General features: G+C 39.0%; 1 protein-coding gene across 1 annotated transcript in view; it reads right to left on the bottom strand.

Annotated features, from left to right (window-relative positions):
• Window positions 1-27,441, bottom strand: part of CDH18 (cadherin 18) — a 696,504-nt gene that overhangs the window by 586,697 nt on the left and 82,366 nt on the right. The window contains exon 2 of the mRNA XM_063451839.1: window positions 3,408-3,472. The gene's annotated coding sequence lies outside the window, so the exon portion shown is untranslated. The remainder of the gene's footprint in view (window positions 1-3,407; window positions 3,473-27,441) is intronic.

Here is a 27,441-nt window from a genome sequence, read left to right as displayed (position 1 = left end):
ATTCCCTTTATGTATTTAAATGTTTCTATCATATCCCCCCTGTCTCGTCTTTCCTCCAAGCTATAAATGTTAAGATCCTTTAACCCCTTAAGGACACATGACATGTCTGACATGTAATGATTCCCTTTTATTCCAGAAGTTTGGTCCTTAAGGGGTTAACCTTTCCTGGTAAGTTTTATCCTGCAATCCATGAACCAGTTTAGTAGCCCTTCTCTGAACTCTCTCTAAGGTATCTATATCCTTCTGAAGATTCGGTCTCCAATACTCCAAGTGAGGTCTCACCAGTGTTCTGTACAATGACATGCACACTTCCCTCTTTCTACTGCTAATACCTCTCCCTATACAACCAAGCATTCTGCTAGCATTTCCTGCTGGTCTATTACATTGTCTGCCTACCTTTAAGCCTACCTATCTAGAAAAATAACTGAGGTTTGGAATAGGCCAATAGGATTCCGATGTGCAACAGTTAACCTTTGAATTCTTTATATTTCACAACTAAAGATAACTGACACTTAAACAGTTTGGTGTTTTGCTTTTTTATTTCTTGGTGACTTTTGTAGAACACTTGTCTTACATGACAACTATAATTATTGATAAGGAAAAATACTATATAATATTACTACTTTCATATGCATTACTACAATGCATTTAAAATGTGTTCAAGCATCTGTTAAAATGAAATCCTAAAATATAATTGACATCATTTTAAATATTTGTTTTAATAATTTCTCTGTTAATTTAACTAATCCACCAAATATACTCACAGCTAGCATTGTAATAAGGTTCCAGTCACTATAAGACATGTAGTACATCTTGGCTTTAGCAAAAGTTCACTGCATTATATGTCACATTTAAGTGCTCCGAAAATTGTATTGGCATTTTTTATAACACTGTTAATAATAGTAATTTTAATAATGATAAGCATGGTAATAATAAACTTCACACATCTCAATTAGATTTTTACTAATATAATTTTCAAAGTTAATACGCTCTATAAAAGAGCCTTCAGTGTTGTGTTAGATGACACAATTACACCAGTTTGGTCAGTTAACATTTCGGCACTAGTAATGGCATAAGAGGGAGCACATAATGCATATTTTCTAATCCTGACCTAAATGGCTACTTAAATGCTTGAAATAATGTGTATTTCACTTCTACGAAAGACATTTTATTTGGAATTTTAACTAGTTAGGCTGCATTTATGAAATACCCAAAATTATTAAGTTGAATAATGATGAGCAATCTTGACTGGAATTTAATTATGTTTATTTTCAACATAAACATAAAAAGCTAAAATGTTTTGTTGTGAAATGTACTGCTTTCTTCTATTAAGCTGGATCCAATTTTTGTTCAATCTAAAATTAATCAAGCAAATTTTGCATTTATTTTTTTATGTGTGACTAAAATAAATAAAATTATAAACCAAAGGAATAAGTAATACCCATGCAAGCGGTAGACAGTTTAAATAAAATGATGATTATAAGCAAAATTTAATTTGTGAGGCTTTGTAAAATCTAAACTATTGTAAAATAAACAAATAATCTATGTTGTAAGCCAATTTTAATTACATTACAGTATTGCTTCCAATATTTTATTTGTTGTCTTCAAAATGAGCCACAGTCTGTTTTATAACCACATGTATTAAGAAGCATCTCTAATTGCATCGTGCAATGTATTTTTAACTAGGGTTCTTGGGTGCAAATCAAAAGCTATGTAAGAGGGTCAAAGTCCCCCGAATAAGGTTTAACCCATGATTCCTAAAAATCCTTATCAGACTTCTAATATGGTAGATCAAGTCCAGCTTTGGAAGTATAGGTCTAGACTTATTGAGACCACTACATGGGAGGTAACTGCATAAAACCACACGGTCCCAAGTTTAGGAAATTACCAATACTGGATAAAGGTTAATACTAAAAATGGATTTCCAGAAACAACTAGTTTAAATTGTCTCTTGTACAAGCTTAGACTAAACACTAATCAGCTGCAAACACCTGCCTCATATTGTGTAGGTCCCACTTGATCTGTCAAAACAGCTCTGATGCATCACGGCATGGGCTCTATAAGACCTTTGAATGTGTCCTGTGCTATCTGGCACCAAAACATTAGTAGCAGATCCTATAGGTCCTGCAAGGTGCAAGATGGGTACTCTATTGATTGGATTTGTTGGTCAAACAAATCCCACAGATTTGTAGGTCAAGGAAACTCCCTCTGTAGGTAGGTGACATGTGTCAAAAGTAAATGACTCACACACATCTACCTATCCACCTGATCTTAAAGAATATGTGATTCATCAATTCTTCCATTGCTTCATGGTCCCGTTCGGACACTCACATCCAGGTGGTTTTGGTTGTAAATCGGGGTCATGATGAGCATCCTGACCTATCTACGCAGCCCAATACACAGCAAACTGCTATGCACGGTGTGTTCTGACACTTTTCTATCTTGGCTAGCATTACGTTTTTCATGAATTTGAGATATAGTAGCTCTTCTGTGTGACTGGATCAGATGGGCTAGCCTTCGCTCCCTCCCCATGTGCATCAATGAGTCTTAGGCACCCATAACACTGACACTGGTTTACCAGTTTTTCTTCCTTGTACTAACCACTGCATACAGGGAACACCCCACACAACTTTCTGCTTGGAGATGCTCTGATGCGTCTAACCGTCACTATTTGCCAAGGGATTCCCAGTCCCAATGGAACTACTCAGAAATTATCCCAAGCCTGCCTATGCCCTTCAAACATCTGGCAAGAGGGAAGGCTTTTTTCACCATAACCATAAAAATTATGTAGCTCAATGCTAGATATCCCAGCAGCTGTAGGACCTAAAATTCCCTAATGCTCGGCCAGCTTTCAGGCTGGCTGAGTATCATAGGATTGTAATTCAACTACTGCTTTGGTTATCCAAAGCACATGTATGTGTTTTAATTACAACACAACATCAATGCCAAACTAACAGCTGCATTACTGCTAATTTTCTAAACAATCAAGACAAGAAATGAGAGAGAGAAACTTTGACAATGTTGAAGTCTGTCTTATTACCTTTTATTATTCACTTTCCTCTTGTGTTTGTACTATAGCTCTACTCACTCTTCAGGTGGAGTATCGTGCATCCCAGGCTATCACTGTTAGTGGTACATCTCAATTTTGTATACCTTACTCCACGTTTTCCAGCTCTAGACTCCAAAATCCCTGGCACTTTGCAATAAAAGCACTGTGATATATTTTATCAGTTTTCATTCTCAGTTTGTAATTCCATGTTTCATTTTGTTTTTGGTTTCTTAACGTAATTTGTTCTTCCAAAGCAATATAAATATTTTCAACAAATACATGTGTTTTAATTCCCACACATCATCAATGCCAAACGTTCAGTTGCATAACTGCTAATTTGTAATAAATTTGTACTTACTGCACAGTAGAAAGCTGTTCCCCTTTTGCTATAGCCTGTTGTTTGTCCAATTCTTTTGACTCCTGCTGAAATATGAATAAATGAAGCATGAATTAGTAAACAAATAAAATAAATTCATCAGTATGTTGCAAACTTATCTTACTAAACATAAAGTACTAATCAAGTTCTTATCCCAAAAACAAGCTAAGTACTCTTTTATAGCATGCAGGTACATATAAGAAAAACATCAGTAAATATACACCCACTTATGCAATATATATACGGTCGATCTATATTTCCTAACTATTGATAGGTGCTTGGTGAATACATTCTCATTTAAAACAATGTGTTGGTCCTTAAAATTTATGAATTTTTGTTTGTCTAGTTAAGTTGTATTTGAATATTTTTAATGTATTTAGTGTACTGTAAGACATTTATCTTTTCTTGTCCAAGTATCATTCTACAGCAGGAAGATGTCAGAACATAGAAGGTACAGCACAACCACTTTTTTTAAATATATTTTTTATGGATTTTTCAAGGGTCTGCACAAAAAGATTATGACAGAGAGTACTTATAATGTGCAGAGTGTAAACAACAAAGACTAACATAACAAAAAAAATAGCATGGGTGAAAAAAAGGAAAATATACCACATTAACAACTTAAATCATACTACAATAAGTAATTGCAATTTTAGCTTCCAGTGACTTCCCAGAAGGGAAGTGTTACCCCCAATGTGCATCCTAGAGCTGAAGGGGGAGTTGGGTTGACAGCAATCATGACATCCAGGAATGAATGCCACAATGCCCAAGTTTTAGTTTCAAAACTGGAAAACCCTCAATGGAGGGAGATCATCCATCATGAGCTATTGAGTGCATATAAATTGATAAGGTTGTTATAAGATGCAATGATGATAGACACATTGTTTCTTGCAATTAGTGGAAGAGAATGCATTAAGAATGTGAAATATCAGCTTATGAATAAATTTAAGGAATGTCATGGGACAACATAAAGTGTTAAAAATTATATGTGATAAAGGGAGGTTATAGTTTACAGGCTGTCACAGTGTTCCAAAATGCATTGCGCAAAGGGAAGCTCCATCACATATGCAAGGTTTCCCCATCCAATTGTTGCACCTCCAACATTCATTTGAAAATTGGGAACTCATATGTGATCAAACTGTAGGCACACCTATGATGTATTTTCCTTGAGAGTTCCAAGTGGGAAGTGCACAAGCTGCATATGAATATTATACACTCTGGCCCAGCCAGCCTCCCCACCTACAGACCAAAATTGTTTGTTAGCCATTTCCAAAGTATTAAACTCCTACCCAATTATATATAAAAAAAGTAAATGGTAAAAATCCCCTCAAAAAATCAAAAACGATCCTAAACCTAGTCACATGTCAGAATCAAATACTTACGTGTTATGTATTATTGATATGTTTATGTATAATTATGTAATTATGGTGACTGATTGTGGTGGCCCCATCAAGGCAGGAGAAAAGAGAGCAAAGGTTGTTAAAGATTAATATTTGCAAGATAGTTGAATCAAGTTTAGTTGATTATGTGCATCTGTTCTTAATAAAAAACAATTAATGAGCAGGAAACAATAAATAACATTTACAACTAAGGAGTTAATTTTTAATCATCATTTTAACAAATTATTTCCCTCTTTGATTAGCTGGCTGGTCCTTTTCTGACAAGTGATCCTAATCATATGATTTAAGATAAAAATAATGAACTATTCAACATATATTTAAAGGGGAGTTATAAATGCCCAAGATTTGTATATATTTTCTATCCAACTTATTCCCTATATTTAGCAAATGCTTGAAAAATAAGATTAAACATAGAAATACACACATTTATGGATTCTAAAACTGAAGAATTCAATTCAAATTAAATGGAAATTACTAAATCTTTTTCGGGTGACAAGAGATTCCTCTTCAGAATTCCAGGTGTAAATTGTAAAGACTCCTTACAGAAAAGCACTTGATAATAATACAGTAGATTTACATTCCCTGTCTGCCTTGTAATGGACTGGAAAATTGAAAAGATGTACGAAGCTTGTATAGCTGGAGCAAGCAGAATATTTGCCTAATTGAGAAAGAAATCTCTTTCAAAGTGCACCATTTTCCATTTTTATTTTCATTCTACTCATTTGCAGTGCCGTATACAGTACAGCATTCGTTTTACATTTTAAGCATGTTATCTAAATGGTTCCTGATTTATATTACATAATAAAACATTTTATGACTGATAAAATATGCTACTAGATGGGGTTGTGTGATAGTTTACACTGTAGTGCCTGCATTGTGCATTTGTTAACCTTCTGTTACTTTAATAAACAATTCCACTTAAGGATAGCATCCATACATTGACAATTTTCTATGTTACAAAGGAGACTAGGCATTAAAAATAAAAACATTTTATATTATGCACATATACACACACATTCAATCTGTTTCTCTGTCCACTATTTAAAAACATCCTGCTTTCTATATTTCCTATGTAGCTTACATTTATTTTTTTTTATCACTGCTAAAATATATACTTACGTGCCAATTTCTCCTAAATAACTTCCAGGTTACAAATATATACACCGTAATTCTGATTGTAACTCAAATTTGTAAGCCTAAATTCTAAATGTCCTAATTTATAAATGTATTAATAAATAAATAAATAAATGATATGACATGACATGCAATTTTATAATTCTAGCATTAGATATTTTTAATAGAGGTACCATTTTCAGAATCTATCTATCTATCTATCTATCTATCTATCTATCTATCTATCTATCTATCTATCTATCTATCTATCTATCTATCAGAATATAAAGAGGGAGAGTGACAGAGAGAGAGAGAGATGTGGTGAAAATATAGGATGTGCTTGTTTAGGTGGCGTTTTTTATGGTGGCTAATTTGGTAATGTGTCTCCTTTTAATAACATAAAACTAGTTCATCTGTTCTTTTATTGAACTGTGTCCCACATGGATTAATACAGAATTCATTTCTCTGAAGATGAATCTAAACATCTGATTAACATTATAGTAATTGATTTTCCAACAGCTATTGAAAATAGTTATGATGCTCTGCTTTAAATCCGGTAACTGCTTTGAATTGCTTGGTTTTCGTTTTGTGGCTATATTTGTCTACTGCAGTGGTTCCCCAACCAGTCCTTAAGGCATACTGACCAGTTCATGATTTAGGGATTACCCAATTGTATCTAAGGTGTTTTTTAAAAAAGAAAAAAAAACACAGCTTATACACAACTGGGTAATCACTAAATCCTGGACTGATAAAGGTGCTTTAGGACTGATATGGAAAACCACTGGTCTACTGTGTATGCTTTACTCTTAGTCTGACCACAAAAAGAGGCATTACAACCAAATTCAAAATGCAGGGTAAAAAAGTCATGTTAGGAAAATAACGTTTTTTTTTTTTTAACTAAAACTTTAAAATGTTGAAAGATACATTTGATTTGCATCTTGTATTTTACAAATTGACACTTTTGGACTAAGATTGTCATTAATGTTTATTTAATTAATAAATTATAATTTTACAAAGGCAATGCATGTATGTTTAATTTAAGAAATCTCCACCGTGATATAAACACAAATTATAACAATGCAGACAGACATAGGAATGGGCCACAAGGAATTCATACTATTCATATTTTTTTTCCTGGTTTTAGCTACTTAAACACTCAGGAAACTAAAGGATTAATTCATCTCCCTATGTTGCACATATTTTCTCAGCTGGAATGCAGCTAAATATAGAAACAAGAGCAGATCACAAGGGAACATGTGCACCTTGAAAGGGTCTAAAAGCTTCCAGTCTTAAACTCTAGCAATGATATCATATTAGGGATTTGACTGTGCTACTTCTGCAGACAGAATGCCAAATATCTTAAGGTCTATCAACGTATGTGGTATATTTAGAATGCTACTTGCCTTTGACATTTAACTGATTTTATGGACAAGTGATATTACTAACCTTTATAATATATTTCCCTGCCAGCCAAGGAGAAGAATATACTTTTTTTTTTCAGTTCACAATCCTCCAACGTTCTATTTTTTTTATTTTTGGTTTAACATTCTTTAGCTTGGTAATATTTGCTTAGTTAAATTTCAGATTTAAAATGGGTCAATTGTGGGTTTCTATTAAATCTATATGTGCTACATTATTTAAAAAAAAAAGTGCCAACATTTTATGAAATTAACTTAATATACCATGGCTATGTGGGCATTCTGAATACCTCTTAATTATCCATGTATATCTTAACATTAAAGTATTTTATTTTTAAAAACAAATACAAACACTGAAATCAATTAATACTGCAGCAGGAAACTAGATATGAGTGAAAAATCATTTTAAATAAGTGATAAAAAAAATATATGTAGAATCTCAAGGGAACCGACTTGTGTGAGTCAAAACATGGTTCGGTTCTTGTTTCATACTGCTATTCTTGGCTCCAGAAAAAAAAAAGATGTGTAGAAAGGAGAAGAGGCTGTTAATTTTTTTTTTTTTTTGGGGGGGTGGGGGGGGTGGGGATGATGGGGTCAAGTAAGCACAATAGTATCCCATGATGAATAAGAGGTCTGCCAATCATGTGTGCTGGATTTCCTGTCCAATGAAGTGAGAGAAAGAAATAAAAAAAAACTGATTGATGGTTAGAGAACACTTTAACTTCAGTTACTGATGAAGACAGACCAACTGTGATCCTGTGTGTTTACCCTTGCTGTGCCTATGTGGAAATGGAATAATTGAAACTGTTTTACCATGCACATGCACATGTGCACACCAAACAACCCATAAGATAGAGGGAGCAACTGTGCATGTATCTAAATTATAGAGTCTGATGTAATTAGAATATTGTGGTAAAACCCAGTATGATAAACACCAAGAAAAGACCAAATAATTTTTCATCTCTGCATCCATTGGTAATGTATAGATTGTATCATGTTATGTTGTTCGGGAGCATAATACCAACCAAACAATGCAAGTTAAAATAAACGTTACTTGGGGATTTAACTCTGATGGATCTCACCAATCTTTCTATTCATTAAACCCATTAATTTCTTTATCTCCTACCAACACCATTTAAACAATACATTTTGAAGAATCCAGTGGCTATTCATCACTCCTTTCTCCATTTACATACACTTTTCTACACATTAGGAATAACATAAGATCTCTGTTATTCCCATTGCAGATTTTTTTTTACATTCCTTACTCAATAGAGAAACCATAACTTTTTACCCAGAGGCTTATATGTGACATTATTATGTTGCTGATTCTAGTTAGTAAGGAAAGGTTCAAATTAAAAATGCACTCTAACAAGGTTATTCACTAAAGTGACAATTCAAGGTGAATTCAAAGTGAATTTCACATTTAATTCCTTTAATTTATTCTGGAAATTTTCCATCCTGTTTGACTTTTACTTCCAAAGCTGTATCCTTAAGGGGTTAAGGTAAAAATAGAAGAACTGTAAAAATTATCTAAGTCAACAATGCTATATGTTTGACTACTTTGGTTTTGAATTTGAAATTCACTTTGAATTATCACTTAGTAAATAACCATGTATGACTTTTCTATAGTTATATCATAAAATCAGTATATAAGAATATATGTTAATTTTCATTTTACATTTGAAACATCAAGACTTGCTGATTATCTTTATTTGTCTAAATGTCTAAGACTGCTGGAAGTTATAAAGAAGTCATTATCATTTGGCAGGAAGGACATTCGGGGTATTAAAAACAGTTTACCTCTATGAAGTGGTTCTGATGGATGGAGTTCCCTGGCACTGTCTCTTGTTCACTGTTAATCTAGTTACTTATGTGTTAATGTTGAACTAGAGTGCCAGCTAGCAGTGGTGCATCCTTGCTGCTTTTGTGGCAACATGCATTTATTAACCAGAGTGGTGATGGGGGTCACATGATCAGATTTTCCATTAGGCAGAGTAGGCACCTGCAACAAGTGCATGCCTGATGGGACAACCTTTCTAACTTCTACTTGCTGACCAGAGCAGATACTTCAGCACTCTGGCATTGCTATTTTCAGTCAGAGGGAGCCTGATATGTGCATGGCACTGCCCTTTTAGTCTGAGCACAGCTTTTTCTTAAAGGGACAGGAGAAAGGACAGGGACCAGAATGGACAACTCTGAAATAAAAGGTACACCACCTGCTACACATACTGCTACCCAAACAATACACACATTTGCATATTCACAGACTTCAACACATACTACTACCCACATTATTACACATGCACTGCTGCTCACATTGTTGCCCACACTGTCCACAACACGCTACTACACACATTGTTGCACATACTGCTGCTAGCCACATTGGTACACACACACAAACATGCACATATTTGTTCCCACGCAAGTTCCACAAGCCTAATAGGACAGAACACGAGGCATTTTGGCACCACCTGGCAGCACCTTGGTACATGTGCCTTGTCTTTTTGTGCTTGACCATTTGTTCTATATATTTTGTATATTATTTTGTGTTTAGTGAGTTATTTTGAATAAAGGATTTATTTGTGTAGCTATTGAGGGCCTTAAGGGAGTGCATATTGAGGTTTGCACCTGATTATACAGTGGTAGTTACAATGTTAGAATATAGTAAACCCTCCATGCATTATTGTTGTTGTACCCTCACTGTATACACACACTCTGCTACATGCATATTGCTATACATGCTGATATCAAACTTGTCACAAGCACACACTGCTGCACATATAGTCTACACAATCATACACTGATACACTCATCCACAGAAAAACAAACATACATCAACATGCACTTATGTGTGGGAGGCACTTGAGAATTCTGTCCGCTAATGATGTAAATCCAGAACCTGGGGGGACACTGACAAGCAATCTCAGCCAATCACTACTAGCTATTGCTCATGTAGTCATACAAATCTGTATGAATAATAGGCATCAGTGATAGGCTGAAAGGGCTCATGTGACATTCTCAACCTAGGATTTCCCTCATAATTGCATTGGTTAACAAGAAATTGTTAACCAGAGCAGACGCCGGGGACCCTAGTTTATTGTTAAACTGTAAGTAAATGGTATAACAGTGAATGCAAGCATGGTGTTCCTGGTGTTACTTCAAAGATGTGAAGTAATTGTGATGCTTTTAGTGTTCCTTTAAAGAGAAATTTAGACAAAAGAATAGATATGATCAAATATACAGACACAACTCTTAACACTTAGGACATCTCAAAGTGTATTGGCTTTTGTTCTTAGCTGGAAATCTTACATAAATATTAATTGTATAGTACAATAAAATCAATAAAATAAGTGACAGTGATATATAGATCTTGAACATTAGAATATTTGAGGATTTAAGGATTTAATGGAGAGCATCCTGTCACATTTCTTCTCACCACTATATAATTAGTGTCTAGTTTAATACCATGCATGGGATTTCTACCTATAAATGAAAGCCCAAGGCACACTGAGAGAGCCTATAGATAGAAACAGCTGCTTATAGTTGGGCAATTTCTTTATGTAGTTTATTACCAAGGATCCTGTTTAAATCAAGCATATTTTTTTGCATTACACAACTTGAATACTGGCACTCATTAATAGTTAATATTGTCCATTTATTGTATCCTGCTGCCTTTATTCTTAGCTTGGTGCAATTGTTGAATTTGGCATAGTTCAATGGAATTCTTTCTGAATTATACTATTCTTTCAGAATATTCACAGCAAGTTCAATCCTGGTTATATATTACCTTACCGTCTGTTTAAACCATAATGCATTTCTCCTATAGAAATTATTAAGAGCATGAAAAAATGAATAATTTCTCTTGGCAATGAACAAATTGTACCAGGTAAGAGTATTAAATTAAAAAGAACTATTTTAAATTGTAAGCCTCCATGCATTATTAAATACAGAATTTAGCTTTTTCATTGTCTCTGGCAGAGCTGTAGTCTAAATCTTTAATTTTATGAACACCCTTTAAGATTAACCCATGAGCTTTTTTTTTAATTTAAAATATGACATACGGTAATACTATAGCATATTTTAGGGAGAAACTGAACCCAAGTCTAAATAATAAAGCACCAATATTATTCTCATGGGAACTGTTTTAACTTGGTCGTAATGTTTATATTGAAAATCACTTGACATTTTAATTTTCAGATCTTCTGAAAATAACAAATTAGAAAATATATTAGTACATTTTTATTTTTTATGGCAACTATGGCAGGAACCAAATAGTATATAGTATTATCAATCTTGGCTATCGATTGGATCGCTAATAATTTTACTGTTATGAGACATTTGGAGATCATGCAAATTGAAGTGATTTTATTTGTAATGGTTAGGTCTGTCATATATTCATGCCAGGGGGACTGAATAATCCACGGAACTGTACTCATTAAGTTGATATTATAGGTCAAAGTATTACTAGCCCTATATCCAGGGGTATTAAGTCTGCCCAGTGTCCGAACCTTATTGGATATGCATCATATTTAGACTAGAGATGTCCCAAACAGTTCGCCGGGAACTGTTCGCTGGCGAACATAGCTTGTTCGCGGTCGCCACCGCGGGCGAACATATGCGATGTTCAGTCTGCCCCCTATTCGTCATGGAGGTGGGAGGGTCTAGGAGGGAGGGTCTGCTGCTGATTGGCTGGAATGTGTCTGCTGACTGTGAGGTACAGGGTCAAAGTTTACTCAATGATGACGAATAGGGGGCGGACCGAACATCGCATATGTTCGCCCGCCGCGGCGACCACGAACAAGCTATGTTCGCCGGCGAACAGTTCCCAGTGAACTGTTCAGGACATCTCTAATTTAGACTCATCGTTCTTATACATGTAGAACCATGGACTGTCATCAGATAAACAAGTTATCATATGATGATATGTGTCTTTTTGTTAAAGGGAAACTCCAGTGCCAGGAAAACGATCCGTTTTCCTGGCACTGGAGGGTCCCTCTCCCTCCCACCCCCCAATCCCCAGTTGCTGAAGGGGTGAAAACCCCTTCAGTGACTTACCAGAGGCAGCGACAGGTCCCACGTCGCTGCTTCCTCCTCCCCCGCCGCTCCTCCTTCCGCTTACGTCGGCCGGTGGGCGAGACTGATCTCGCCCGCCGGCCGAGGAGACCTAATGCGCATGCGCGGCAATGCTGCGCATGCGCATTAGCGCACCCCATAGGAAAGCATTGAAAATGAATTTCAATGCTTCCTTATGGGGAATAGAGCGACGCTGGAGGTCCTCACACAGCGTGAGGACGTCCAGCGACGCTCTAGCACAGAAAACCTGTGCTATAGAGCAGGAAGTGTCCTCTAGTGGCTGTCTAATAGACAGCCACTAGGGGAGGACTTAACCCTGCAAGGTAATTATTACAGTTTAAAAAAAACTGCAATAATTACACTTGCAGGGTTAAGGGTAGTGGGAGTTGGCACCAAGACCACTCCAATGAGCAGAAGTGGTCTGGGTGCCTGGAGTGTCCCTTTAAATATTTTTCTTGTGTTTCACATACTAGTTTGCAAGTAAAAAAGTAAAACACACATTTTTAAACCAGTTTTAACATCTAAAATGTTAAATTCTGCACAAAATATCGTAATAAATTAAATATATTTATCTAAAATATTAACTCGTTTAATGTTTTAATTTACTTTATATGTCTATATGTGGAAAGCAGCCATTTAACGCCAAACAACTATATATATATATATATATATATATATATATATATATATATAATATATACACAATTAATACTAGTTATTAGTTATTAATATAACAGCCCAGCAGAAATACCAGATAATATAATTTGCAAGCCCAATATTTGACCCTGTAACTTTCCAAAACTCCATATGGGGGGCATCCGTCATAGCAAATCACAATATACAAATATGTGTGTTTATTGCACTAGAACCTAACAGTATGGCAGTATTATGAAATTAGCAGTTAAAATAAGATGTAGAACTTGGAAAATAACAGAATGTCTTAATTTTCTTTTTTTATTTATTATTTATTATTTATTATTGCCATTTATATAGCGCCAACAGATTCCGTAGCGCTTTACAATATTATGAGAGGGGGATTTAAATATAAATCGGACAATTACAAATAAACTTACAGGAACAATAGGTTGAAGAGGACCCTGCTCAAACGAGCTTACATTCTATAGGAGGTGGGGTGTAAAACACATTAGGACAGGAATTTACAATCAAATAAGGTGGGCTGCCCTTCAGGAGAGGGCAAGAGACAGGTATGTGAGGTAAGGGTTAGTCTTGGAGGCCATAAGCTTTCCTAAAGAGATGGGTTTTAAGGCAAAGATGCAAGACTAGGGGAGAGTCTGATGGCGGTAGGCAGGCTATTCCATAGGAAGGGAGCCGCCCGCGAGAAGTCCTGCAAGCGCGAGTTGGCCGTACGAGTGCGGACAACGGACAGGAGGTGGTCACGGGCAGAACGGAGAGACCGAGAAGGGACATACCTATGGATCTGTGAGGAGATATAAGAGGGGCTAGAGTTGTTCAGTGCTTTATAGGTGTGAGTTAGTACCTTGAATTGACTCCTATAGCATACAGGAAGCCAATGTAAGGACTGGCAGAGGGGTGAGGTGTGAGAGAAACGACTAGAGAGGAAAATCAATCTAGCAGCAGCATTCATTACGGACTGTAAGGGTGCAGTACGGCTATTGGGGAGACCAATCAGGAGAGGGTTACAATAATCCATGCGGGAAATTACGAGAGCATGGACAAGCTCCTTGGTAGTATCTGGTGCAAGAAAGGGGCGGATGCGGGCTATGTTTTTAAGATGGAATCTACAGGATTTGGCAACATGCTGGATGTGAGGCTCAAAGGTGAGACCAGAGTCAAGTATGACGCCAAGACAGCGCGCTTGCAAGGATGGACTGATGTTGGTACCACAAACTTGGAGGGAGAGCGAAAGAGGAGGATCAGTATTAGGAGGAGGAAAGACAAGGAGCTCAGTTTTTGAGAGATTGAGTTTCAGAAAGCGGGAGGACATCCAGTCAGAGATGGAAGAAAGGCAAGCAGTGACACGTTGCAGGACGGCAGGGGAGAGGTCCGGGGAGGAGAGATATAGCTGGGTGTCATCAGCGTACAGGTGGTAGTGAAATCCAAAAGAGGTAATAAGTTTGCCAAGAGAGGCAGTATAAAGAGAAAATAGAAGGGGACCAAGGACGGAGCCTTGGGGAACTCCAACCGAGACAGGGCAAGGGGAGGAGGTATCATTAGAAAAGGAGACACTGAATGAGCGTTGGGAGAGATAGGAGGAAAACCACGAGAGGACAGAGTCACAGAGACCAAGCGATTGAAGAGTTTGAAGAAGGAGAGCATGATCAACGGTGTCAAAGGCCGCTGAGAGGTCAAGAAGAATTAGTATGGAGTAGTGGCCTTTGGATTTAGCTGCGATTAGGTCGTTAGTAACTTTGATAAGGGCAGTCTCTGTAGAGTGGAGAGGGCGGAAGCCAGATTGAAGAGGGTCAAGGAGAGAGTTGGAATTGAGGAAATGAGACACACGGGTAAAGACAAGTCTTTCCAGAAGCTTTGAGGAAAAAGGGAGCAGGGATATGGGACGGTAGTTAGAGGGGGTGGATGGGTCGAGGGATGGTTTTTTTAGTATAGGTACTACAGTGGCATGTTTAAGGTCAGCAGGGACGATGCCAGAGGAGAGCGAGCAGTTGAAGATGTGTGTTAGAGAAGGCACGAGACAAGTGGAGAGAGATCTAATAAGGTGAGATGGGACAGGATCGAGCGGGCAAGTGGTGGGGCGAGAGGAGCAAAGAAGAGCAGCCACCTCTTGGTCAGTAGCTGGGGAGAATGTCTGAAGGGTAGGAAAGGCATGATCTATGTGTGATTGAGAAACAGAAAGGCAAGGAGGGGAGAATTCTTTCCTTAGCTGTTCAATCTTGTCAGTGAAGTAACATGCGAAGTTATCAGCAGTAAGGTTAGTTTTGGGGGTGGCCACAGCAGGGCGAAGAAGAGAATTAAAGGTGTGAAAGAGACGCCTGGGGTTGCGGGAACATGAACTAATGAGAGTGGAAAAATAGGACTGTTTGGCAAGGGCAAGGGCTGCACTGTATGAACACAATATGAATCTATAATGGAGAAAGTCTGATTGTGTACGAGACTTCCTCCAGGAGCGTTCAGCACAACGGGAGCATCTTTGTATTTTTAGATATTATTCATATTACGTTATGTGTAATATAAAAAATGTATAATCTGAAATAAACTGAACAAAATTAAGTATAATAATTGCAGATGCACATAATATGAAAGTGGTAAATTATGGTTTAACAGGAATGTGAAGGAATACCCCATTACTTGGTATGGCACATTTTGTTTCCTTTATGCTCGTTTATTTGTTCGAACCCACCTGGTTTGGTTCCCGAAAGAGGACCAACCCAACACCTCATTAGAACGCAAAGTATCCAGTAAGAAAATAACAACAGAAACAATTAATAGAATACTCCTCTGGGTGGCCGCTATTTCGTGAAACCGACCGCACGTGTCAACAGAATGGGTGGTTGCCATTTTGTCTCCCGAAAGCAGGCAGCGGTACTTGGTCATTGAGTGCCTGGAACTGATTTTGGCTAGGCACTCCCGCAACCACTGGTGAAGATGGAACTGCTGCCCGTTCAGGTTCCTGACCACCTATACGAACGGCGTTCGGGACATACGAACTACCGACTGGGGGGAGCATTCAACACTTGAAAGCTTTCATATGTTGTATGGGATTTTTGTACAAAATCCCTCAAACTGAGACCGGCCCTTACCTCGATTCCTCTGGCACAATTTTGGGCTTACACCTCGTGGCCGGCCGGTCAAAACTTTCCCTCAATGGGAATTCCAAACTACCGAACCGATCTGAGGGGTTTCCATGTATTTTGGGGGTACTTTTGGAGTAAAAATGTAACATTGTTATACTTTTCTGTACATGGAGATAATTGAGTTTGTACAGTTCCTGACTCAATTATCTCTAAGGCACAGAGGAGGATTTTACTGTGTGCAAACATTGAGAGTAATTTTCTGAATAAAACAGATCTACTCCAAGCATTCAGTCTTGACTAATTTGTGGGGGGAAAGGCATAGGAGTATTGGAGCTACAATATTTTGGGAAAGTGAATACGTGCCGGCGATATACTGGTGGTCGGTTGTTTTGGTTCAGAACTTGGTCAATTGCCTCCATCCTTAAGGGTTTAAGCACGACCAATAACAAGTGTCGAGCAAGCACATTAAAAGAGCAGGATCTGTTTATCCAGACTCTGTGTAGGACTTCAACAGAAGCTATGTATATAGCTGACGTCCTATATTAAGGTGACATAGGCTACAGAGTGAGTTTAGGTATGAGGTGGTGATGTAGATGACATCAGGTTGTAGTTCCGGAGACTTTCTAAGATACACCTAGCTTATGCAATTCTCTTTTTTTAGCCACTAGAACCATCCTCTTCACAGTGCATTGAGACAATATAGGCACACGTCCACTTCCAGGTTGATTCATCCCCTTTTCAGTTGAATTAAACTTTTTATTTATTGCTCTGATGGTTAAAATGTAAATGAGTAATGCTTCTGCTATTTTCTTATTGTCACTTCCCACTTTGTGAAGCACAACAACCTTTTGCCACACATCACAGCTATAGTATTTGGTCTTACCCATTATGACAAATGACTAAGGGAACTCTTGTCCCATTTCCCCATTTTAACCTTTAGATTGTAAGCTCAATGGCAGGGCCCTCTACCTGTTTTATCAGTTTGTTCTTATTCTTTTCCCCAATTGTACAGCGCTGCGGAATTTGTTGTGCTTTATAAATGCCAATTATAAATAAAAATAATAATATATAGCGTGGATTGGATTAGCCATTTTAGTCCCGTAAACAAGATGCCAAAATTCCAGAGTATTGCAGTATGCAATGATACCTTTTTTATTGGACTAACATAATATTTCAAAGACAAGTTTCAAGAGTTTTCCTCTCTTCCTCAGGTCTGAAGCAATACAGATCAATCTGATCGAGTTCAACACTTAAAACAACTGATGTTAGAGAGAGGGAAGGAGGAAGGGGGGGGGGGGTGGGGGGTGGGGGAGGTGAGTGGGGTGTCATAAATAGCAGAAGATGAGCCTGAAAGTGAAAGGTGCAGGTTGGCTGAGAATAGCCAGAAAAAGTAAACAAACAGAGGAGAGTCAATTAGCTAGTTGAAAAAACTAAAACAAACATAAAACATGCCCCTGCCCTTTCCCAAAAAAAACAAAACAAGATGTGACAGAGCGCTGGCACTCCGACCAATCTACCTCCGCCAATCGATGCTCTTAGTGCTTGCCGAGGACTCCAAGCACTCCACCAGACACCATAAGCACTGCAGATCCCACTTCCAGCGATGCAGCTGCGCCGGGGTCTTGCCGTCCTCCACCCACCCTGGACCCAAGACCAGGATCCAGCTTCCGGTGTATAGACCTCTCCTACTCCAAGAGCTTATACTCAGGGGAGTATTGTGATTATAGCAATGCCCAAGAGTGTAGTTAACCCATTCCCAAACATGAGCCAAGGCTTCAAGAAGGGTTCAAGCAGGTCTGTTTAATGTAAGCCAGCATTCACAATTTATACAATTCCTCAGGCCACAGGCACACCCCCTGGACCTTATGGTACACAGGCACACAAGGGACATAAACCAATCAAAACAATACAACAATGTCTGACACTCCCACATATAGCACACAAGCCCTCCCCTCTGCCTGGGATATAATTAAAGCAGCTAATAGAATAACCTAATTATCCACAGGCAGAAAAACACACATTTTCCCCAAAGTCCATAAACACCCCATAAATTAAATTATACATCCCTGGATAGCCCCGATCTGGGTGAACAACATATCCAAATATCACCCAGATGAGAGCAGGGGTTCAAAAGATTCATGGAAGTCACATTTGACCGACCGCAAGCATGGCTTTCATGCCCAAAACAGTTCTACAGATTTAGGCTGTGCGGCCGGTCTGTCTTCTCCTCTATCCTGGAGATAATTGGCTTAAGTGGCTGTGGTAACTTAATTATCTCCAGGTACAGGAAATATCTCTAAGTCAGAAACTGTTACAAAAACCACATAAAAATACATAACTGTTATAATACAATGTTTAACCTATATTCCAACATATCCCCAGAAAGCTTGGATCTGAGCGCTCAATATGTCCAATGTTAAAAGTGCCCTATAGTACAAGGAAGGAGGTCAGAAAATAGCAAGGGCTGATGTGAGATTGAGGAGGGACAAAGCATCCAGTTTTAACTGGTCTGGCAGTGTCCCTGGGACAACGCCCTGCTGGAGAAACAATAGGACAGAAAAAAGGGGGAGGGGAAGAGGCACATTTTCCCATGAATTTAAAGGGGCAGAAAAAGTGTTTTAAAATACAATGTGCCCAAATAATGCTTTTAAAGGGCAATACATCCCAGGGGCCATAGTCAAAGGGAATGAGGCTGGCAAGCAGGCCTCTCCAAGAACAAGTGGCGAGGTTACTTTCGCCACACAAGAAAACAACAGAGCAGGGCATGCAAGTATATAGCTGCATATATGTATGTATATAAATTGATCCAATAAAGGTGAAACAAGAATATTGAAAAATAACTAAATAAAACATTAAGATGTGTGTTAAAGTTTTGGTAGTGTATGAGAAAGTCAGAGTCTACATTAAGTCCTTAATTTCTGGTGTTGAAATGTGGGATCATTTTCATTCCAAATGTCTTTTGTTCATGAGAGTCTTTGAAATTCCCTTTAAGAACTTTAATCCTGAGGATTTGGATGGAGTGACCAGTCTGGGTTAAGTGATGACCAACAGGAGTATAATATCAGTTTTCCTTGTGGATCTTGATTGAGTGTCTATGTAGATTCATTCTGAGATGCAGCTTGAGGCCAGTTTCTCTAATGTAGCAACCTTTGTCACACACTGTACAGTGTATCATGTACACCACATTTGCAGATGTGCACAAATATTATCCCTTAATGTTTTATGATTTGTTATTGTGTCTGGCTGTGTTAATGCCGCATATATGTTGACACAGTTTGCAGAATAATTTGTTGCATCGTACAGTGCCATTCTGTGTAACCTCCTGTTCTGTGGTAAATTTGCTGTAGATCAATCTCTTGATCTTGCCTTCACCAACCTCTGTACTGCATCTAATCTCTTCAATATTCCTTTTTAGACATGTGCAATTCGTTTCGGTCCGAATATGTATTCAGACGAATTTCGGACAATTCGGACATTCGGGTACTTCCGAAGTTCCGAAGTGTCGAAGTTCCGAAGTGCCGAAGTTCCGAAGTGCTGAAGTGCAGAAGTTCCGAAGCACAGTATTGCCTAAGTACTAATAAATTTACCCAGTGAAAGAAGAAGAATGTTACATTGTAAATAATTGTAAATAAAAAGTATACAAACATAGCCAGGATTCAGCTGTAAGCATTTGCAACACTTACAACAATCAAGTAACACACATTCATATAAAATGTAAGTTACTTTGCCAGTCAATGTAATGACAGGAATGAATCAGTAGATAACTCCCTAATTCCCATGGTATTAGGGAGCTATCTACTAAAAGGCTGAAAGACCTAAATTGGTCTTTCAGCCAAATTTACTAATGCTAAGTAAAGATTACTTGGTATTAGTAAATTATGCCCCTACTCGCTATGCCGCGAGTAGGGGCATGCCTGTGGCTGCTCACTGTAAAAAATAAATAAATAATAAGTTCCCCTCTCCCGAGCCCCTGGTCCCCACCACTGAGCGGTGGGTGGGGGCCCTAATGTAAAATAATAGGGGGGACCTATTGTCCTCCCCCCCGGGCCCCCACCCCTGAGCGGTGGGTGGAGGCCCTAAATCAGAATAAGGGGGGGACCTAATGTCCTCCCCTGGCCCCCACCTCTGAGTGGTGGGTTGGGGCCCTAAATTATAATAAGGGGGGACCTAATGTCCTCCCCCCTGGCCTCCACCCCTGAGCGGTGGGTGGGGGCCCTGCAGTAACATAAGGGGGGGACCTAATGTCCTCCCCCCTGGCCCCCACCCCTGAGCGGTGGGTGGGGGCCCTAAATACTAATAAGGGGGGGACCTAATGTCCTCCCCCTGCCCCCACCCCTGAGCGGTGGGTAGGGGCCCTTCAGTAAAATAAGGGGGGGACCTAAGCTCCTCCCCCTTGCCCCCACCCCTGAGCAGCAGGTGGGGGCCCTAAATTGAAATAAGAGGGGGGGACCTAGTGTCCTTCCCCCTGGCCCCCACCCCTGAGTGGCGGGTGGGGGCCCTAAATACTAATAAGGGGGGGGCCTAAAGTCCTCCTCCCTGGACCCCACCCCTGAGCGGCAGGTGGGGGCCCTAAAAAAATCCCCCCCAGGTGACTAGGGATCCCCAAACCCCTAGTCACCCCCTCCCCCCAATAAAAAAATTATCCCCCTACCTACCCCCCTCACCCTGAAAACTAATGAGGGGGGGCCTTCAGCTAAGTACCTGTAAAAAAAAAAAAACTTACCATTCGATGTTTTCTTTCTTCTAAAATCTTCTTTTTTCAGCCCCAAAAAAGGCCAAATAAAAAACCATAATAACCGACGCAATTATATAAAAAAAAAAAACGAGCGCAAAAAAAATAACCCTTCTTCACCCGGCGAGGGCTCTGCGCAGACTGAGCTCTGCAGGGCGGGGAAGGCTTATAAAGCCTTACCCCGCCCTGCAATTAAGCTCAGAGCACTCTGATTGGTGGGTTTAAGCCATCCAATCAGAGTGCTCTGACAGGAGGACATTAGGTCCCCCCCTTATTATAATTCAGGGCCCCCACACGCCGCTCAGGGGTGGGGGCCAGGGGGGTGCTTTTTTTTTTTTTAAACAGTGAGCAGCCACAGGCTGCTCACTGTTTACTAGACATGCCCCTACTCGCAGTATAGCGAGTAGGGGCAAAATGTACTAATACTAAGTAATTTTTACTTAATATTAGTAAATTTGTCTGAAAGACCAATGTAGGTCTTTCAGCCTTTTGGTAGATAACTCCCTAATACCGTGGGAATTAGGCAGTTATCTACCAAGCGGCTGCAAGAGAAGTCCTGAGGTGCCGAAGTCCCGAAGTTCCGAAACGCCGAAGTGCCGAAGTGCCGAAGTGCCGAAGTTGCCGAATTTCTGAAGTGCTGAAGTGCCAAAGTTCCGAAGTTGCCACATTTACAAAGTGCTGAAGTGCCGAAGTGCCGAAGTTCCAAAGTGCTGAAGTGCCGAAGTTCCGAAGTTGCCGAAGTTCCGAAGTCTTGAAGTGCAATTTGCATTGCCATAATACAGACCGGGGGAGAGGGGGGCTGGCAGAGCTGTACTTACCTGTCCTGCAGCTCCTGTCAGCTCTCTCCTCCTCCGCGCCGTCCGTTCAGCACCTCGGTCAGCTCCCAGTGTAAGTCTCGCGAGAGCCGCGGCTCTCGCGAGACTTACACTGGGAGCTGACAGAGGGAGCTGCACAGACCGCGCGGAGGAGGAGAGAGCTGACAGGAGCTGCAGGACAGGTAAGTACAGCTCTGCCAGCCCCCCTCTCCCCCCCACTGAACTGCCAATGACACTGGACCACCAGGGAAGGAGCCCCCCTCCCTGCTAAGTATCAAGCAGGGAGGGGGGACGAAAAAACTATATAATACATTTTTTTTTAATAATAATTCAATTAAATAATAAATAATAAAAAAATATATAATAATATTAAAAAATAAAAAAATAATTAATAAAATAATTAATAATATATCAAAATGCCCACCCCCACCAACACATACTGCATCACACACACTCACACTTCATTCATATACACACACTGCACTCACACACACACTGCACTCATACACACACACTGCACTCACACACACACTGCACTCACACACACACTGCACTCACACACACACTGCACTCATACACACACACTGCACTCACACACACACACTGCACTCACACACACACACTGCACTCATACACACACACTGCATTCATACACGCACTGCACTCATACACTGCACTCATACGCACACACTGCACTCATACGCACACACTGCATTCATTATATACACACACTGTAAATAAATATTCAATTAATATAATTTTTTTAGGATCTAATTTTATTTAGAAATTTACCAGTAGCTGCTGCATTTCCCGCCCTAGTCTTATACTCGAGTCAATAAGTTTTCCCAGTTTTTTGGGGTAAAATTAGGGGCCTCGGCTTATATTCGGGTCGGCTTATACTCGAGTATATACGGTATATATATATATATATATATATATATATATATATATATATATATATATATATATATATATATATATATATATATATATATTAATGCTTACCTATTCCTATTTTTGGATTGCACAGTGTCAATGCTTTCACTGTTATAATTTACTTTAAAAATGCATGTGGCTTTCTACTCTGGATATTTGGCCTTTAAGACAGCTTTCAGGCTGGCATTCACTTCTTATTTGGCATTTGGCCAAATCTCCATAGTAGTTGACTTGACATTTCCCAAGTTAAATTTTTTTGTTCTATAATAATCTGCATGGTTTCTGATATGCCAGACACTGCTCTGTTAGTCCCTTGTGTGAGTTACCTCAATACTTATACACTGCTGTTTCACCTGCAATTGTTTTTAACTGGTGGTTCTGGTGGCTTTAATGTGATCATAGTACATTGAAGTGTATATTCAGACTATCTTCACAAAGCAAGTAGCGTTCCAGTGGAATGGACCCATAATTCAAATGTATGCAAAGAAAATACAATCGCCCAGCACTCATACATTAGCATGTACACAATCATTACTTGAGCAAAAACATTTGGTCCAACACTGTGGAATTGAGAGAGACTACAATGTTCATCAAAAAAAAAATAGTGCCTGTGTATTTGCATAAATAAAGGATTGCTTACATGATAATGAATAAGTATTGAACTATTTACTTTCTTTACATTCTTGTGATCTGCTATCTTGCTCAAAAACTTTAATTAAAGCTATGATATACAGCACATTGTAATAGCTCTGTTCGGTCTTTAACCATTTTCTCATAGGAGATGAGAGCTCTGCAGTCTCAACTGCTTCTCCAATCCCTTCTTATCTTGATCCCCTCAGGGAAGTAGATGCTATTAAAAGAAGTCAAAATGCAGAAATGATCACTGTTCTGTATATATTCCAAGCTCGCAACTGTCAGTGTTGTAAAATACAGAAATACATTCAGCTACTCATACATACATTATATCCTAAAATTGCAAGGCTCCAAATGGTAATAATTGTTTTATACAGTATTTAGCTATTTAGCTAACTCTGACAACAATTTCATGTATAAGAGCAAAGATGCTGCAAGTCACAAGTAGAAAGGAAATGTGTTGATAACTAAAAACAGCATATTGGTTAAAGGTGAACAGAAAGTTGATAGCATGTTACATTACATAATATGTAAACATATATTAGTGCACACAACCAGAAGAGTATATACACATACTGGAGCAAACCTTACACATGAGTACAGACACTCACAAACAAACACATGCAAGTACACACATCACACACATTTAGTTAAGAGAATGATGGAAAGTTATACAGCTTCTACATTCCTTTTCCCATGTACTTTAACCCCTTAAGGACCAAACTTCTGGAATAAAAGGGAATCATGTCATGTGTCCTTAAGGGGTTAAACAACACCCATATACTCTAGTGCATATTAAAAACAGTTAATTAAAATGGAAGAAAAATGTAAACAGCATCACAAATTTTAGGATCGTCAAGTCAGGATAAATATCTAGAAAACAATCACCAAATAAGATACTTGAGGCATCACTTTTACCAGCAGGACACTAGCTGCTGGAATTCTTTGTATTATTCATCAAAGGGAATTTAGAAAAACACACAAGAGAGAATAACTTGGAATAATTAAACTGTTTGAGTGAAATATAATAAAGTCTCAACAAAGTGATAGAAAAATGAAATAGATTGCAACTAGAATGCTATCAAATGAGTTAAAAGTTATATCCTTGATAAACTGGTCATTAAAGTTAGCCTAATACACAGCTTTCATGTTTTTAAATGAAGTGGAAGATAACAGGAGGTTGTGGTCATTACCGCAGTTCCTGTAAGGTGCTATAATTGTGTTTTCAACACTTTAAATACATAATGTACTAAAACATTTATTATGATCTAATTATAACAACCTAATAATATAATTATATCATAACATTGTACGCAAACATTTATAATTATGTGATATGTTGAGAATATATACATATGTTATGATAATTAAATATATCAACTCGCATAGTAAAATAAAAGTGTTTTGCTATATTTCTTAAATCCCCATATATAGGTCCATGTAAGTACAGAAATAATTAGTTTCCTTATATTTTTTATAATCAAGTCTGCATGAGAAAAGAGAAAAATATATTATGCTTTGTGAATTTCACTCTGACCTAAAATGGACATTTAAATGGTTATTGCAGCATTAAGGTTAATTAAATTAATCCACATTTGCCTTGTGTACTTGTTACAAATGCCCTTAATTTAGAACTTCACTCTCTCTCCTACTCCACTGCGAAAATGTGTTTACAGCATATGCACTAGCAAGACCATAATCAATAAACAATATATTGTGTATCATGAATAAACTTATAAATATATATATATATATATACCGTATATACTCGAGTATAAGCCGACCCGAATATAAGCCGAGGCCCCTAATTTTATCCCAAAAAACTGGGAAAATGTATTGACTCGAGTATAAGACTAGGGTGGGAAATGCAGCAGCTACTGGTAAATTTCTAAATAAAATTAGATCCTAAAAAAAATATATTAATTGAATATTTATTTACAGTGTGTGTATAATGAATGCAGTGTGTGCGTATGTGTGTGTGTATGAGTGCAGCGTGTGTGTATGAGTGCAGCGTGTGTGTATGAGTGCAGTGTGTGTATGAGTGCAGTGTGTGTATGAGTGCAGTGTGTGTGTGTGCATGAATGCAGTGTGTGTGTGCATGAATGCAGTGTGTGTGTGTATGAATGCAGTGTGTGAATGCAGTGTGTGCAGGGCCGGTGCAAGGATATTTGCCGCCGTAGGCAAAAAAAATGTTGCCGCCCCCTCCCCCCCATATGTCCTGACTTCCCCTCCTCCTCCCTCAGTGGTCCTTACCTCCCCACCCCCGTGTTCCTTCACCCCCCCCCCAGTGGTCCTGACTCACCCTTCCCCTAGTGGTCCTTACCCTCCCCTCCCCTAGTGGTCCTTACTTCCCCCTCCCCTCCCATAGTGGTCCTTATCCCACCCCTCCCTCTCATAGTGGTCCTTATCCCCCTTCTCCCTCCCATAGTGTTCCTTATCCCCCCCATTCCTCCCATAGTGGTCCATATACCCCCCCTCCCTCCCATAGTGGTCCTTATACCCCCCCTCCCTCCCATAGTGGTCCTTATCCCACCCCCTCCCTCTCATAGTGGTCCTTATACCCCACCTCCCTCCCATAGTGGTCCTTATACCCCCTCCCTCCAATAGTGGTCCTTATCCCCCCCTCCCTCCCATAGTGGTCCTTATCCCACCCCCTCCCTCCCATAGTGGTCCTTATCCCACCCCCTCCCTCCCATAGTGGTCCTTATACCCCCCCTCCCTCCCATAGTGGTCCTTATACCCCCCTCCCTCCCATAGTGGTCCTTAACCCCCCCTCCCTCCCATAGTGGTCCTTATCCCCCCCCTCCCTCCCATAGTGGTCCTTATACCCCCCTCCCTCCCATAGTGGTCCTTATCCCCCCCTCCCTCCCATAGCGGTCCTTATACCCCCTCCCTCCCATAGTGGTCCTTATACCCCCCCCCTCCCATAGTGGTCCTTATACCCCTTTTTTTTGTTATTATTAAAAAAAATTTATTATTATTAATTTTTTATTATTATTTCGTATTTTATTTATATATTTTTTTTTCGTCCCCCCTCCCTGCTTGATATATGGCAGGGAGGGGGGCTCTCCTTCCCTGGTGGTCCAGTGGTAGTTCAGTGGGGGGGAGAGGGGGGCTGGCAGAGCTGTAACTTACCTGTTCTGCAGCTCCTGTCAGCTCTCTCCTCCTCTGCGCCGTCCGTTCTGCTCTTCTATCAGCTCACACTGTAAGTCTCGCGAGAGCCGCGGCTCTCGCGAGACTTACACTGGGAGCTGACCGAGGTGCTGACCGGACGGCGCGGAGGAGGAGAGAGCTGACAGGAGCTGCAGAACAGGTAAGTTACAGCTCTGCCAGCCCCCCTCTCCCCCCAGTCTGTATTATGGCAATGCAAATTGCCATAATACAGACTCTGACTCGAGTATAAGCCGAGTTGGGGTTTTTCAGCCCAAAAAATGGGCTGAAAAACTCGGCTTATACTCGAGTATATACGGTATATATATATATATATATATATATATATATATAAATATATATATATATATATATATATATATATATATTTATATATATATAATATATAGTTTAAAAAAAACATTGATATATATATATATATATATATATATATATATTATTTTTTTAATATTCAATATATATTTTCTTTATAAATTCTGCCGACCTCTGACAATGCTTGGTTTCATATGATGATTAGAAGGTTAGAAACTAGTTACTAAGGGTTGGTTGAGTTGATTTCAATTTGCAACTGACTGCACAATATTACCTCTTACTTACTTTAAGAATTCTTTATGCTGTTGCAGCCTATTGTAATAATGGTTCAATATCGGATATCTGTGAATAACAGGTGCGAGGTTACACCAATGAAACAGGCAGAAACAGATTTCCAAATAGGTATGTTCCTCCAGACTCCTAAGCCCTATTCTCTCCTTTTTAATATTCTTCTGTCGACAAGGCAGAGCTTGTGATGGTGCCTGATGTCCATATGAATGTAAAATACAAGACAGATAGGGTTCTTCCAAAATTAATGCTCACATTCAAAGCATTGAAGTGCAGTCTGTGTGAACTAGGTCCAAGCCACACATCGTAAATAGTGGTCTTCAATACACAAAATAAGGTAGCGCATTTGAAAGTTTGTCTTGGAGTATTGCAAAATGGTAATACATAGTGG

The sequence above is a fragment of the Pelobates fuscus genome, chromosome 4, assembly GCF_036172605.1.
Source record: "Pelobates fuscus isolate aPelFus1 chromosome 4, aPelFus1.pri, whole genome shotgun sequence".
Taxonomy (NCBI): Eukaryota; Metazoa; Chordata; class Amphibia; order Anura; family Pelobatidae; genus Pelobates; species Pelobates fuscus.
This window is presented reverse-complemented; position numbering and strand designations above follow the sequence as displayed.